The 15,457-nt window shown below is 45.4% G+C and overlaps 1 protein-coding gene and 1 pseudogene across 2 annotated transcripts in view; one reads left to right on the forward strand and one right to left on the reverse strand.

Moving 5' to 3' along the window:
* Window positions 1–12,514, reverse strand: part of WDR33 (WD repeat domain 33) — a 112,140-nt gene extending 99,626 nt beyond the window's left edge. For both annotated transcript variants that reach the window (XM_012462318.3, XM_064382864.1), the window contains exon 1: window positions 12,362–12,514. The gene's annotated coding sequence lies outside the window, so the exon portion shown is untranslated. The remainder of the gene's footprint in view (window positions 1–12,361) is intronic.
* LOC135277018 (ubiquitin-ribosomal protein eS31 fusion protein-like) lies at window positions 116–12,970 on the forward strand (annotated as a pseudogene).
* Window positions 12,971–15,457: the final 2,487 nt, after the last annotated feature.

The raw sequence follows: 15,457 nt of genomic DNA on the forward strand, positions 1-15,457 counted from the left end.
TCTCAGCCCTTTGGGAGGCCGAGGCGGGTGGATCACCTGAGGTCAGGTGTTCAAGACCACCCTGGCCAACATGGTGAAACCCCGTCTCTACTAAAAATACAAAAATCAGCCAGGCATGATGGTACGAGTCTGTAGTCCCAGCTACTCAGGAGGCTGAGGAAGGAGAATCACCAGAACCCAAGAGTAAGCTGAGATAACGCCATTACACTCCAATCTGGAGGAGAGAACGAGACTCCAAATAAAAAAATAATATTGGGAGGCCGAGGCGGGTGGATCACGAGGTCAAGAGATCGAGACCATCCTGGCCAACAAGGTGAAACCCCGTCTCTACTAAAAATACAAAAATTAGCTGGGCATGGTGGCGCGCGCCTGTAGTCCCAGCTACTCGGGAGGCTGAGGCAGGAGAATTGCTTGAACTCAAGAGGCAGAGGTTGCGGTGAGCCGAGATCGCGTCATTGCACTCCAGCCTGGGTAACAAGAGCAAAACTCCGTCTCAAAAAAAGTAATAATAATAATAATAACAGTTAAGATGGTAAATTTTGCTATGCATTTACCACAATTTATTAAAAAACAAAAATTCAGGGTCACAAGCATATACAGCATGCCAATTTTCTTCTAAGAATGTGAAAATAAGAATTCACACAGTAACAACAGGAGTGGACTCCAGAGCTCAGACACAGAAGCAAAACTTAACTGCTTTTTCTTCAGCCTCCGCCTTCCTGGTTCAAGCAATTCTCCTGCCTCAGCCTTCCAAGTAGCTGGGATTACAAGCACACACCACCACGCCTGGCTAATTTTTGTATTTTTAGTAGAGATGGGGTTTCACCATGTTGGCCAGGCTGGTCTCGAACTCCTGACCCCAGGTGATCCGCCCACCTCGGCCTCCCAAAATGCTTGGATTACAGGCATTAGCCACCATACCTGGCCAGTACTTTTTCAATGTAGTATTTAGTTTTATTCTTTCTGGGTCACAAGTGCCTAAAAAAAAAATTTAGGCCAGGCACGGTGGCTCACACCAGCACTTTGGGAGGCCAAGGCAGGAGGATCATGAGGTCAAGAGATGGAGACCTTCCTGGCCAACATGGTGAAACTGTCTCTACCAAAAATACGAAAAAATTAGCCGGGTGTGGTGGTTCGCGCCTATAGTCCCAGCTACTCCGAAGGCTGAGGCAAGAGAATTGTTTGAACCCAGGAGGCAGAGGTTGCAGTGAGCTGAGATTGCAGCCAGCCACTGAACTCCAGTCTGATGACAGAGTGAGACTTCATCTCAAAAAAAAAAAAAAAAATTTAAGTAAATTTTAAACCATGTAAATAACATATTTTTAAAAACTCAATTATGGCTGGGTGCAGTGGCTCAGGCCTTGTAATCCTAGCATTTTGAGAGGCTGAGGAGGGAGGATCTGTTGAACCCAAAAGTTCGAGCTCAGACTGGGCAACAAGGCCAAATCCAGTCTATACCAAAATATACAAAAAATTAGTCAGGTGTGGTGGTACACACCTGTAGTTCCAGCTACTTGGGTGGCTGAGGTGGGAGGACCACCCAAACCTGAGAGGTTGAGGCTACAGGAAGCTGAGTCTGCACCACTATACTCCACTATACTCCAGCCTGGATAACAGATTTGTCTCAAAAACAAAAAACAAAAACCAAAAAAACCTAAATTAAGAGGGAGGAAAAGCAAACCCTAATAATGAATACAAACAAAAACTGTTAAAATTGATAATCAAAATAAACAAATTCAACAAATAAGCAGAAACATGTTACTTCCAGTAACTTTTGAACAAAGTTCATCTTTAGTGCAACATAATATAAGAAAAAAAAGCACTGAAAAACAAAAACGACACTTGGTAGGGTTATTGTTAGTAAAATACTGGCATTCTAAATCTGAATCTGGCTGGGCACAGTGGCTCACACCTGTAATCCCATCACTTTGGGAGGCTGAGGTGGGCAGATCACCTGAGGTCAGGAGTTTGAAACCAGCCTGATCAACACGGTGAAATACCATTTCTACTAAAAATACAAAATTAGCCAAGCACGGTGGCACATGCCTATAATCCCAGCTACTTGGGAGGCTGAGGCAGGAGAATTGCTTGAACCCACGGGGCAGAAGTTGCAGTGAGCCGAGATGGTGCCATTGCACTCCAGCCTGGGCAAAAAGAGCGGAACTCCATCTCAAAAAATTAAAATTAAAATTAAAAATCTGAATCTATTTTCTGTCTAGGAAATGCCCATAATGTTAACTTTGATTTGGAATTTAAAATAACAATGTAGGCCAGGCACAGTGACTCATGTCTGTAATCCCAACACTTTGGGAGACCAAAGTGGGTGGGTCACTTAAGGCCAGGAGTTCAAGACCAGCCTGGCCAGCATGGTAAAACCCCATCTCTACTAAAAATACAAAAATTAGCCAGAGGCCTGTAATCCCAGCTTCTCAGGAGACTGAGGCACAAGAATTGCTTAAACCCAGGAGGCGGAGGTTGCACTGAGCCAAGATTGCACAACGGTACTCTAGCCTGGGTGACACAGGGAGACTGTCTCAAAAAATAAATAAAATACCGCTTCCTTTTCGATTTGCCACCTGCAGTGGAGCCGCCACCAAAATGCAGATTTTTGAGAAAACCCTTAAGGGGAAGACCATTACCCTCCAGGTTGAACCCTCAGATACGATAGAAAATGTAAAGAACAGGCCGGGTGCAGTGGTTCACCCCTGTAATCCCAGCACTTTGGGAGGCTGAGGCGGACGGATCACGAGGTCAAGAGATCGAGACCATCCTGGCCACGGTGAAACCCTGTCTCTACTAAAAATACAAAAAATAGCCGGGCGTGGTGGCATGCGCCTGTGGTCCCAGCTACACGGGAGGCTGAAATGGTAGAATCGCTTGAACCCAGGAGGCGGAGGTTGCAGTGAGCCAAGATTGCGCCACTGCACTCCAGCCTGGCGACAGAGCAAGACTCCGTCTCAAAAAAAAAAAAAAGAGCCAGGCACGGTGGCTCATGCCTGTAATTCCAGCACTTTGGGAGGCCGAGGAGGGTGGATCATGAGGTCAAGAGATCGAGACCATCCTGGTCAACATGGTGAAACCCCGTCTCTACCAAAAATACAAAAAATTATCTGGGCACGGTGGCGCGCGCCTATAATCCCAGCTACTCGGGAGGCTGAGGCAGAAGAATTGCCTGAACCCAGGAGGCGGAGGTTGCGGTGAGCCGAGATCGCGCCATTGCACTCCAGCCTGGGTAACAAAAGTGAAACTCCGTCTCAAAAAAATAAATAAATAAAGAGAAAGAAAGAAAAAGTAAAGAACAAGATCAAGAATAAGGAAGGAATTCCTCCTGATTAGCAAAGACTGACATTTGCTGGCAAGCAACTGGAAGATGGACATACTCTGCCTGACTACAATACTCAAAAGGAGTCTACTCTTCATCTGGCGTCGAGACTTCATGGTGGTGCTAAGAAAAGGAAGAAGTCTTACACCACTCCCAAGAAGAATAAGCACAAGAGAAAGAAGGTTACACTGGCTGTCCTAAACTATTACAAGGAAGACGAGAATGGCAACCCCAGTCCCCTTAGTTGAGAGTGCCCTTCTGATCAATGTGGTGCTGGAGGGTTTACGGCAAGCCACTTTGACAGACATTATTGTGGTAAATGTTGTCTGATTTATTGATTCAACAAACCAGAAGACAAAAGTAGCTGTATAAGTTAATAAAAGACATGAACTAACAACAACAACAACAAAATGCCAATGTAAGATGATTTTTTTTTTTTTTTTGAGATGGAGTCTCACTCTATTGCCCAGGCCGGAATAGTCATGCCATCTCGGCTCACTGCAACCTCTGCCGCCCAGGTTCAAGCGATTCTCCTGCCTCAACCTCCTGAGTAGCTGGGATTACAGGCGCCTGCCACCGCGCCCAGCTAATTTTTGTAGTTTTTAATAGGGATGAGGTTTTACCATGTCGGCCAGGCTGGTCTTGAACTCCTGACCTCATGATCCACCTGCCCCAGCCTCCCAAAGTGCTGGGATTACAGGCATGAACCACCGCACCCGGCAAGCTGATGATTTTTAAAATCATATTTTCTAGCTCTGTCCACTGAAAAGGGCCTACAAACAAATGCCTATACCACCGAGCATCCAGATCCTATTTTTGTTGTTGTTGTTGTTTTTGAGATAGAGTTGCCCAAGCTGGATGGAGTGCAATGGCGCGATCTCAGATCTTGGCTAACTGCAACCGCCGCCTCCCAGGTTCAAACAACTCTCCTGCCTCAGCCTCCTGAGTAGCTGGGATTACAGGCGCATGCCACCTTTTTGTATTTTTAGTAGAGATGGGTTTCACCACATTGGCCAGGCTGGTCTCAAACCCCTAACCTCAGGTGATCCGCCCTCCTCAGCCTCCCAAAGTGCTGGGATAATAGGTGTGGGTAACCGCACCCAGCCTAAGTCCTGGTTTGTAAATAACATTTTCTACCAAAAGGAATTGAGAAACGAAATAGCATGACATTTTAAGCGAACAATAAGAAATTCCAAAATATGGAATATTCTTTAAAAAGATGATGCTAGCCGTTTGTGGTGGCAGAGTCAGGAAGGGGTAGCAGGTGCCAGGTCCGGCCTCAAAGGTGGCAAGAAGAACCCCCTGAAACAGCCCAAAAAGCAAGCAGGGAAGATGAATAAAGCTTTGAAGCACAAACAAGAAGAATAGAAGAAACACAAGGAGCTAAAAGCGAAAGCCTCCGGAAAGGGGCTCCAGTCACAGGTGGAATTTAAAAATCTGGCAAAAAGCAAGCTGCGCCTTGTGCCTGAAGCGATAGTGACCCTTGATTTCATTCGTATTTAAACATCTGCATTCCTTGCCATAATATCTTTTGCCACCCATAGCTGGAACGAAGTGTTGTCTTGAAGCTGAAGCCTGTTGTACATTTTAAAACAAAATTTTGTTAAAAAAAAAAAAAAAAAAGGGCCGGGCGCGGTGGCTCACGCCTGTAATCCCAGCACTTTGGAGGCCGAAGTGGGTGGATCACGAGGTCAAGAGATCGAGACCATCCTGGTCAACATGGTGAAACCCCGTCTCTACTAAAAATACAAAAAATTAGCTGGGCATGGTGGCGTGCGCCTGTAATCCCAGCTACTCGGGAGGCTGAGGCAGGAGAATTGCCTGAACCCAGGAGGCGGAGGTTGCGGTGAGCCGAGATCGCGCCATTGCACTCCAGCCTGGGTAAGAAGAGCGAAACTCCGTCTCAAAAAAAAAAAAAAAAGGCAGGTATGGTGGCTCACACCTGTAATCCTAGGTCAAGGCAAGCAGACTGCTTGAGCTGGGAGGTTGAGGCTACAGTGAGCCGTGATTGCGCCACTGCACTCCAACCTGGATGACAGAATAAAACCGTCTCAAAATAAATAAAACTTTAAAATTTTTAACAATGAAAAATACTAATAAAATAAAAAGCTTACAGTGGCTCATCATCTCTTTAGCTTTTTTTTGCGACCCCACCATCCCCTCTTTTTTTTTTCTTTTAAGACAGTCTCAGGCTGGGCGTGGTGGCTCATGCCTGTAATCCAAGCACTTTGAAGGCCAAGGCGGGCGGATCACCTGAGGTCGGGAGTTCAAGACCAGACTGACCAACACGGTGAAACCACGTCTTTAAAAAAAATAAATTAAATAAATAAATATGAAAAAAAAAAAAAGTCTCAGTCTGTCGCCCAAGCTGGAGTGCAGTGGTGCAACTTCAGCTGACTGCAACCTCTGACTCCTGGGTTCAAGCGATTCCTGTGCCTCAGCCTCCCGAGTAGCTGGGACTACAGGTACACGCCACCACACCCAGCTCATTTTTGTATTTTCAGTAGAGATAAGGTTTCACCATGTTGGCCAAGCTGGTCTCAAACTCCTGACCTCAGGTGATCTGCTGCCTCAGCCTCCCGAAGTGCTGGAAATACAGGCGTGAGCCACCGCGCCCAGCCTCTCTTTAGTTGTACTCACTCAGCCATTCCTACCTTAGCTGTGAATTTAAACTAAAACCAGCCCAGAGTCTGGCCAGAGACTGCTCTTTGGTTTTTGTTCTACTCTAAACTCTGTATAACCTAGTATTAAACCAACTCTTCAACAACTGTGGGACAGGGAAAGAAAGAAAATAGAATTACACCAACTCATTTGGGGAAGAAAGAAAGATAATGCTAAAGATTTCATGCAAATTGCCTTAGGAGTGATAACGATTTTGTATGTTTTTAGCTGGAGACTGGTTTGAAATAAAAATGCAGAAAACTGTAGGAAAAAGCGTTATTTCAAACAGATGCATCCTGAGGTATTAAGGGGAGAAGCAGTATATCTGCAATTTAATTTCAAATCATTCAAGGAGGGGAGGATATAGAGTTAAAGCAAAATGGCTAAATGTTGGTTAACCATCAAATCCAAACAGAAGGTACATTATGGGTGTTACCATATTATTCTTTCACCTTTTCCGCATGTTTGAAATTTCTTTTTTTTCTTTTTAGACAGAGTTTCACTCTTGTTTGCCCAGGCTGGAGTGCAACAAGCAATCTCAGCTCACTGCAATCTCCAGCTCCAGGGTTCAAGCAATTCTCCTGCCTCGGCCTCCCAAGTAGCTGAGATCACAGGAATGTGCCACCACGCCTGGCTACGTTTTTTTGTGTTTAGTAGAGATGGGGTTTCACCATGTTGGTCAGGTTGGTCTTGAACTCCTGACCTCAGGTGATTCACCCACCTCAGCCTCCCAAAGTGCTGGGATTACAGGCGTGAGCCACTGCACCCAGCTTGAAATTTCTTATATAAAGTTACAAAAAAGTTACCAGAATATTCTATATACCAAAACAGGAAAATTGCTCCTCAACCTACTAAGTTGAGCAGCAAATAGAGTAGAGAGCAGGTGCCTATAACAACAACCAACCTAAAGCACAGCTCTGCATTTATCATCCCACTCAAGGAGCTGCTAAAATGCCTCCTTAGCATAGAGGCAGAAGGCAGTCACACAGACACTAGACTAACTAGATAAACAAGTTATGAATGAGACTCACTGAAGACCTCATTAATTGGATTTAGTTGGATTTTGAGGAATGAACAGAATCTGAACAGTGTGAAAGGAAGCAGAAGACAATCCAGGCAAAAAGTTCATAAGCAATAGCCAAAGATCAGAAATAAGCCAGGTCTGTATTGAAATATGGATCCCAGTAGAGTTATGAGGGGAATTTTTGTAGAAAATTCATTCATTCTTCAATTTGTATAATGCCTAGGTTTTAGGAATACCAAAATATAAAATACTATAGTATGTCTTCAGAGTGCTCACAAAGAGCTGGGAACAGTGGCTCATGAGTATAATCCCAATACTCTGGAAGGCTGAAGCAGGAGGATTACTTGAGCCCAGGAGTTAGAGGCTGCAGTAAGCTGTGATCATGCCACTGTATTCCCAACCTGGGTGACAAAGTGAGACCCTGTCTCAGAAAACAAACAAACTAAAAACCAAAGTGCTCACAAAGTAGAGAAGGTATAGTCAAAATACATTAATTAAAGATATACACAAAATGCTTTAATAACAGAGAAAGGAGTGATTAATATACCAGAGGAATGAGAATGTCAGTAAATTTCAACAAAGATATTTGAATTAACGTTTAAAAATTGGCCGGGCACGGTGGCTCACGCCTGTAATCCCAGCACTTTGGGAAGCCGAGGCAGGTGGATCACGAGGTCAAGAGATCGAGACCATCCTGGTCAACATGGTGAAACCCCGTCTCTACTAAAAAAAATACAAAAAATTAGCTGGCATGGAGGCACGTGCCTGTAATCCCAGCTACTCAAGAGGCTGAGCCAGGAGAATTGCCTGAACCCAGGAGGCGGAGGTTGCAGTGAGCCAAGATCGCATCATTGCACTCCAGCCTGGGTAACAAGAGCGAAACTCTGTCTCAAAAAAAAAAAAAAAAAAACCGTTTAAAAATTGAAAATTGGCTGGGCGCAGTGGCTCACGCCTGTAATCCCAGCACTTTGGGAGGCCGAGGCGGGTGGATCACGAGGTCAAGAGATCGAGACCATCCTGGTCAACATGGTGAAACCCCGTCTCTACTAAAAATACAAAAAATTAGCAGGGCATGGTGGTGCGTGCCTGTAATCCCAGCTACTCAGGAGGCTGAGGCAGGAGAATTGCCTGAACCCAGGAGGCGGAGGTTGCGGTGAGCCGAGATCGCACCATTGCACTCCTGCCTGGGTAACGGGAGCGAAACCCCGTCTCAAAAAAAAGAAAAAAGTTTAAAAATTGAAAATGGGCTGGGCGCAGTGGCTCACGCCTGTAATCCCAGCACTTTGGGAGGCCAAGGCAGGTGGATCACGTGAAGTCGGAAGTTCAAGACCAGACTAACCAACATGGAGCAACCTCGTATCTACTAAAAGTACAAAATTAGCCAGGTGTAGTGGTGCATGCCTGTAATCCCAGCTACTCAGGACACTGAGGCAGGAGAATCGCTTGAACCGGGAGGAAGTAGTGGTGACCCAAGATCGCGCCACTGCACTCCAACCTGGGCAACAAGAGCGAAAAACAAGAAACTGAAAATGATGTCACCATTTAAATTCCAGTCACAGAAAGGAAAAAAAATGTTAACACTGAAGAATTACCTACTATATATGAGGCACTTTTACCTTTAGGTTTTATAGTTAACATTCTTATATATAAAGAAACTGAAGTTTAGAGTCTAATTAACCGACGCAATATTAAAAAGGTAGTTAATGCTGAGTCTGGCGTTCAAACCTAGGTTCGTCTGCTGCTGAAACTCATGCATGACCTTTCCAATACTACCTAGCTCTGGGAATTGATAAGCACACAAATCATGAGTATAAGGTGCAACACACCTTTAGAAAGTCAGTCACTACCAGAAAGTTAGTAAAATGTTTAAGGGCCAGACAAGACGAGAGTAGCACTACTCAGATTTTCCAACACACAGAAGAGCTTCAGTCTCTAGGACTAATGTAAATGGTTTGAAATGGGGAGATAAATGTTACTGAAGAAAAATCATTTTCAGCCAAGCAAGGTGGCGCACGCTTGTAATCCCAACACTATGGGAGGCCCAGGCAGGTGGGTCACTTAAAGTCAGGAGTTCGAGACCAGCCTGGCCAACATGGTGAAAGTTTTAGTAGCTTTTCTCCACTAAAAAATACAAAACTTAGGCAGGTGTGGTGGTGCATGCCTGTAGTCCCAGCTACTCAGGAGGCAGAGACAGGAGAATCCCTTCAAGCCAGTTGCAACGAGCCGAGATTGCACCACTGTACTCTAGCCTGGGTGAGAGAGCAACACTCAGTCAAGAAAGAAAGGAAAGGAAAAGAAAAAAAGAAAAGAAAAGAAAGATCATTTTCACACAGAAAAGATTTGAACCTAAATCACTGCTAGAGACAAAATACTTTTAAGTATTAAAACTGTGATCATGGGCCTGGCGCAGTGGCTCATGCCTGTAATCCCAGCACTTTGGAGGCCGAAGCAGGTGGATCACGAGGTCAAGAGATCGAGACCATCCTGGTCAACATGGTGAAACCCCATCTCTACTAAAAATACAAAAAATTAGCTGGGCACGGTGGTGCGTGCCTGTAATCCCAGCTACCCAGGAGGCTGAGGCAGGAGAATTGCCTGTACCCAGGAGGCGGAGGTTGCGGTGAGCCGAGATCGCACCGTTGCACTCCTGCCTGGGTAACGAGAGGGAAACTCCGTCTCAAAAAAAAAAAAACTGGTCATTTGGTCGGGCGTGATGGCTCACTCCTGCAGTCCCAACATTTTGGGAGACAAAGGCAGACAGATCACTTGAGCCCAGCAGTTCACGCTCATGACCAGTCCCCACAAAAAAATACAGCATTAGCCAGAAATAGTGGCTGCGCCTAGACCTAGCCGCTAGGGAGGCTGACGCAGGAGAGTAACTCCAGCTGCCAAGTCAGGATGTCAGTGAGCCGAGATCTCACCACAGCACTCCAGCAAGGTTGACAGAGCTAGACCTGCCTCAAAAACAAAACAAACAAAAAAACCTAGGGTCAAGCAGCTAGCTTAAGACATTGTAGCAACAGAGAAACTTTCATCATCCCAACAAAACAGTTAACATCTCTTACCAACAAGTTTCAACAGAAATAAAATTCTTGGAATAATGTTTTGTAGAAACCTAGTACAATCTGGAATCCATGCTTAAACAACTTACCAGTTTATGACAATTAAACATACTTTGGTAATTTACAGACTTCAACTAAATAATACTGTAGTAAAAACACTTGTAAAATTCTAAATTTTTTGCCAATTTCAAAAGAACTAGAAAACACTTTTTTTTTTTTTTTAAGATGGGGTTTCACCATGATGGCCAGGCTGGTCTTGAACTTCTGACCTCAGGTGATCCACCCACCTTGGCCTCCCAAAGTGCTAGGATTACAGGCGTGAGCCACCACGCCCGGCAAAAACACATTTATAAGTGAAACTTTTTCACTAATATCTTTATCATAACCGTAAAGCTTTACTGTAACCTTACTTTCCTATTCTGAAATATGTTCAAGTTCCTATTTTGAAATAAGTTCAAACTTTAGCCATAATCAAATAACATTCCCCCCGCAAAGTAATGGGAAAAGTATATGGACTTATTACCTAGCAAAGAGAGCTCTGAATAAGTATCTTAAGTGCTTAATAAAAATATAACTAAAGTAAATATCTTAAGTGCTAAGTAAAAATATAATTTATATTACATCAATATAAAACCGTGATGGCAAAATCTGTTGTTTTAGTATTTTTCACCAACCAAAGAAAATAATGCAACTTAGGCCATCAGCTTCATAAAGATTTATTTTTTTCCTAAAGCACTGTGATACAAGCCAATTTTTTTTTTTTTTTTTGAGACGGAGTCCCGCTCTGTCCAGGCTGGAGTGCAGTGACACTATCTTGGCTCACTGCAACCTCCACCTCCTGGGTTCAAGCGATTCTCCTGCCTCAGCCTCCCCGGTAGTTGGGATCACGGGCGCCCACCATCAGGCCCTGCTAATTTTTGTATTTTCACAAAAATTACAAAAGGTCGCCATGTTGGTCAGGCTGGTCTCGAACTCCTGACCTCAGGTGATCGGCCCACCTTGGCCTCCCAAAGTGCTGGGATTACAGGCGTGAGCCACCGCGCGCGGCCATAAGCCAACTTTCTAACAAAAATTCTTCCCAGGAGTACAGGAAAGACAAGTTAAAATGTATCCCCAAGTTTCAGGAAAACAGGCTACATATGGAAGGTCAAGTCTCAGAAAAAACTCAAAGCATACAATAGTTCACTTTTTTCTGGTCAAGGAGACAAAAAGTGCAGAAGTATCTTACAGTAATAAAAAAATGGGTCAAATGCAATTAAGGTGAGGAAAAATGCCACAAGAGGACCAACTAGCATGTTTCAACTGTCACTGCAAGTTTTGTTTGAATTAAGTAGGTTTACCACTGCACCACGTTCAGGAAAAAAAAAAATACTGCGTGCTTTAGATCTCCAGAGTGTACTTAAAAGTCAACTCTACGCTCCCCGGAGTTGTTCCTTGCAGTACAGGCTTTTTGTTCATATTCTAATGTCTTCCAAAGTCCCTGAACAGTCAACTTAAGATCATGTGTGTAGAAACTACTTTAAAACATTCTTGACAGGCTTTCTACGAGTAGCCCATATTTTCCTGATTTGATTTAAATAGATCCAATTACGGAATTCCCTACCGACCAGCCGCCGCCGCCGCCGCCGCCTCCTCCTCACTCCGGAAGGAGCCACTAATCACAAGGGTTACAACCAAGTACAAACATTCATTGTCATTTCTTTTTAAAAGGCATGCTTTCTAAGATCCTCGCTATTTAGGAGCCAGAAGACAACTTAAAATTGGAGACAGGGATCTAGCGCAAGCCAAATAGAAATACAACTATTCCCAAAGAGCAGGGCTTTGCCTGTCAAGCTGCAGCTTTATCCTTATTATTAACACCGATTTCAAGCCACAGTAACATCAAGGCTAACCCTTCACCTGTTTTGCAGGTTGCACGTTAACTTCCCGTGACCCTTTCAACGAACCGCTTCAACTCGGCCCACCTCCTTCCGCTCCCGCCCCAAACCTCAGTTAAAATGCGTTTCCCTCCAAACTTCACGTCTCAACCGTGGCCTGACTTAACGTCTTCTCGTCGCCACCGCTCCCAGTCAGGGCCTTAGTTCTACCATGCCCGCCTGTCCCGGTTGGCCTCAAGCCTCCAGCCCCCTCCCATAAGGCTCGAATCTGCCTCGACGAGCCGCCCCGAGGTCGATCCTCCCAGCTCCTCCAAACTGTGCCCAGGCGCAAAGCACGCAACGGCCGAGGCTGAAAATGGCGGAGAGTGCCACTGCCTGCCGCAGGCGAGCGGTCCCGTGTCGCCGCCAGACTCACCGTCTGGCGCAGAGCAGAGCTCCTAACGGCCAGCGCAGCGTGAGTCTTCAGAGCCCGGAATGTCTCTTCTGTTTGGTCTCCCCTCTCCGTTCCTCTCAATCCCGCTCCTCCAAAGGAGCGGCCGCCATCTTCCCCTAGGAGCCACCGAACGCACGCTCCGGAGTCATCACGCACCGGCGGACGCTGCTACGTCACTCGCGCCTGGCCGCCGGCCTCGGTGAGACTCGATCTGCGCCTGTGCTTAGGTGAGGGGCCGGGCCACGGGACCCTGCCCAGCGCTGCCTTTGTTCCGGAGCGAGTAGGGCTGTGCTGCCTCCCGGACGAAGAAAGGGACCGCGTTTCGCAGTGCTGCCCTTTTTTTTTTTTACAGTGTGAGCTAACCTGGATGCTCTGAAAAACACTCCGTTTTCCAAAATGTGAATGAGTATGTTTGTACGGGGCGGCCGTTGGACCGAGCCCACCGAGAGTGGATGTGTGGGAAGCCACCGTGTGACGTTGCTGAATCTGTTCACCCGTCAAGCTGGTGGCAGCCCTGGCAAAGCCCGGCACGCAGTCAGGCTCCACGCCTTACCCGAGCCAGTCGTGCCTCTAGATTACGCGTCGCTTTAGACTCAGAGGTAGAAAAACAGCCCCACGGTGCAACTGGAAAACCGCTTCAGTTTCTGCGAAAGCTAAGTGTACACGTACCTTATGACCCAGAAATTTCACTTCAAGAGGAATGAGTGTATACGTCCACCATAGGCATGTGCAAGAATGTCCATACCACGATTATTCGTAGTAAAAAACTGGTAGGCTGGGCATGGTGGCTCACGCTTGTAATCCCAGCACTTTGGGAGGCCGAGGCAGGTGGATCACTTGAGGTCAGGAGTTCAAGACCAGCCTGACCAATATGGTGAAACCCCGTCTCTATAAAAGCAAAAAAACAAAAAACTGGTAACCCAAATGTCCATCAGCAGTTGAGTGGCTAAATTGTGTTACAGTCATACAGTGGATTTCTCAGAGCAATAGGAGGTTACGGATAAACACAACAGCCTGAACGAGTATCAGATAATGTTGACTCAGGCACAAAGAGGAGGACGCTGTATGATTCCACTTTTATGAGGTTCAAAGTAGAACTGCAAAACAAGTTGTTCCCCAGTATGAATCAAGAATCGTACCAGCCTGGGGAACGTGGTGAGACCCCATCTTTACGCATGGTGGCGCGTTCCTGTGATCCCAGGTACTTAGGAGGCTGAGGTGGGAGGATCATTTGAGCCCAGGAGTTGAACGCTACGGTGAGCCAAGATCGCACCACTGCACTTCCATCTCGGCAACAGAATAAGAGCCTGTCTCAAAGAAGTCTTACTTTTGACTCCATAATCCCCTTCCAAAAATCTATTCTAAGGATAGCCTCAGAAGTGTGAATAAGATTTTTGTACTAATCTTCAAGGCATTAATGATAGCCTCCCCCCCAAAAAAGGAAACAGCAGCAGACAGTGATTAAGTAATTAAGTAATGGCACATCCGTACGTAAAGTATCATGCAGACATTACACAGTATCTAGATACTGCATGATACTCTATGGATGTGCCATTACTTACTCATTGTAATGATGATATCAGAAATATTTAGAATCTTATATCATTGTAATGATATCAGAAATGTTTACAATCTTATATATTTTTTCTTTGTTTTGAGACAAGGTCTCTCTGTCACCCATGGTGATAATAATTCACTGCAGCCTCAACCTCCCAGGCTCAAGTGATCCTCTCACCTCAGCCTCCCTAGTGGCTCGGACTAATGCTGTCTGCCAGGACACCCATACCCAGCTAATTTTATGTTCTCAAACTCCTGGGTTCAAGAAATCCTCCTGCCTCAGCCTTCCAAAGTGCTGGAATTACAGGTGTAAGCCACTGGGCCCAGCCCCTATAATCTTATTTTGATATGTGTCTAGAAATATGTAAGGAGGCCAGATAATTCCAGTTCCATGTGATGAGTTCAGGATAGGATGGAAGGAATCCACAGACACCCTGAGAGCGAGGCAGGAATGCCAGGATAGAAAATAGGATTCTCATGGCCTGAAGGTAAGGAATGGGGTCAGGAAGGTAACCCTAAGAAGTCCACTCATAAATTGGGTTTGACAGTTAGACAGAGAAGACAAACAAGTGGTCACTTCCTAGAAATTATAGCTGGGAGTGGTAGAGGAGGCATTCAGGCAGTGTCCTGACCCCTGAAAATCTTTAAAATGTGAATTAGAGGAGCAGTCTAATCAAGGGCAAAAATCCTTCACACCTGTAACCTCACGGGCCCCTTCCTGGAAAATTGGTTTTTAAATTGACCAGGAGACAGATGAACCTGTTAAATATACTGCAAGGATGCAATCAGCCATAATCTATATTTTATAAAATTTTACATATGATACATTTTCTTCCAAAAAATGATTAAAAAACGGAGGAAAGAAACTGTTAGAGATTATCTGTTATAGGTTAGAGGCTTAAGAGGCATATCAACCAAATGCAATCTGTATTCCATGTTTGGATCCCGATTGAGCAAACTGGGGGGAAAATGACATTTTTGAGAAAATACGGACATTTGAACATAGACTGAGTGGGTATTAGGTGACATTAAAGAATTTTTAAATTTGTTTATTTTGCTTAATTTTTTTTTTTTTTTTTTGAGACGGAGTTTCACTCTTCTTACCCAGGCTGGAGTGCAATGGCGCGATCTCGGCTCGCCGCAACCTCCGCCTCCTGGGTTCAGGCAATTCTCCTGCCTCAGCCTCCTGAGTAGCTGGGATTACAGGCACGCGCCACCATGCCCAGCTAATTTTTTGTATTTTTAGTAGAGACGGGGTTTCACCATGTTGACCAGGATGGTCTCGATCTCTTGACCTCGTGATCTACCCTCCTCGGCCTCCCAAAGTGCTGGGATTACAGGCATGAGCCACTGCGCCCGGCCCTGATTAATTTTTTTAAATCGTTACCTGTTGGCCAGGACGGTGGCTGGGAGGCCAAGGTGGGCGGATCACCCGAGGTCAGGATTTCGAGACCAACCTAGTCATCATCGTGAAAACCCGTCTCTACAAAAAATACAAGAAAAAAATTAGCTGGCCATGAT

Source organism: Aotus nancymaae, unplaced genomic scaffold, assembly GCF_030222135.1.
Source record: "Aotus nancymaae isolate 86718 unplaced genomic scaffold, 86718_ANA_hifiasm-v0.15.2.pri h1tg000029l, whole genome shotgun sequence".
Classification (NCBI taxonomy): domain Eukaryota; kingdom Metazoa; phylum Chordata; class Mammalia; order Primates; family Aotidae; genus Aotus; species Aotus nancymaae.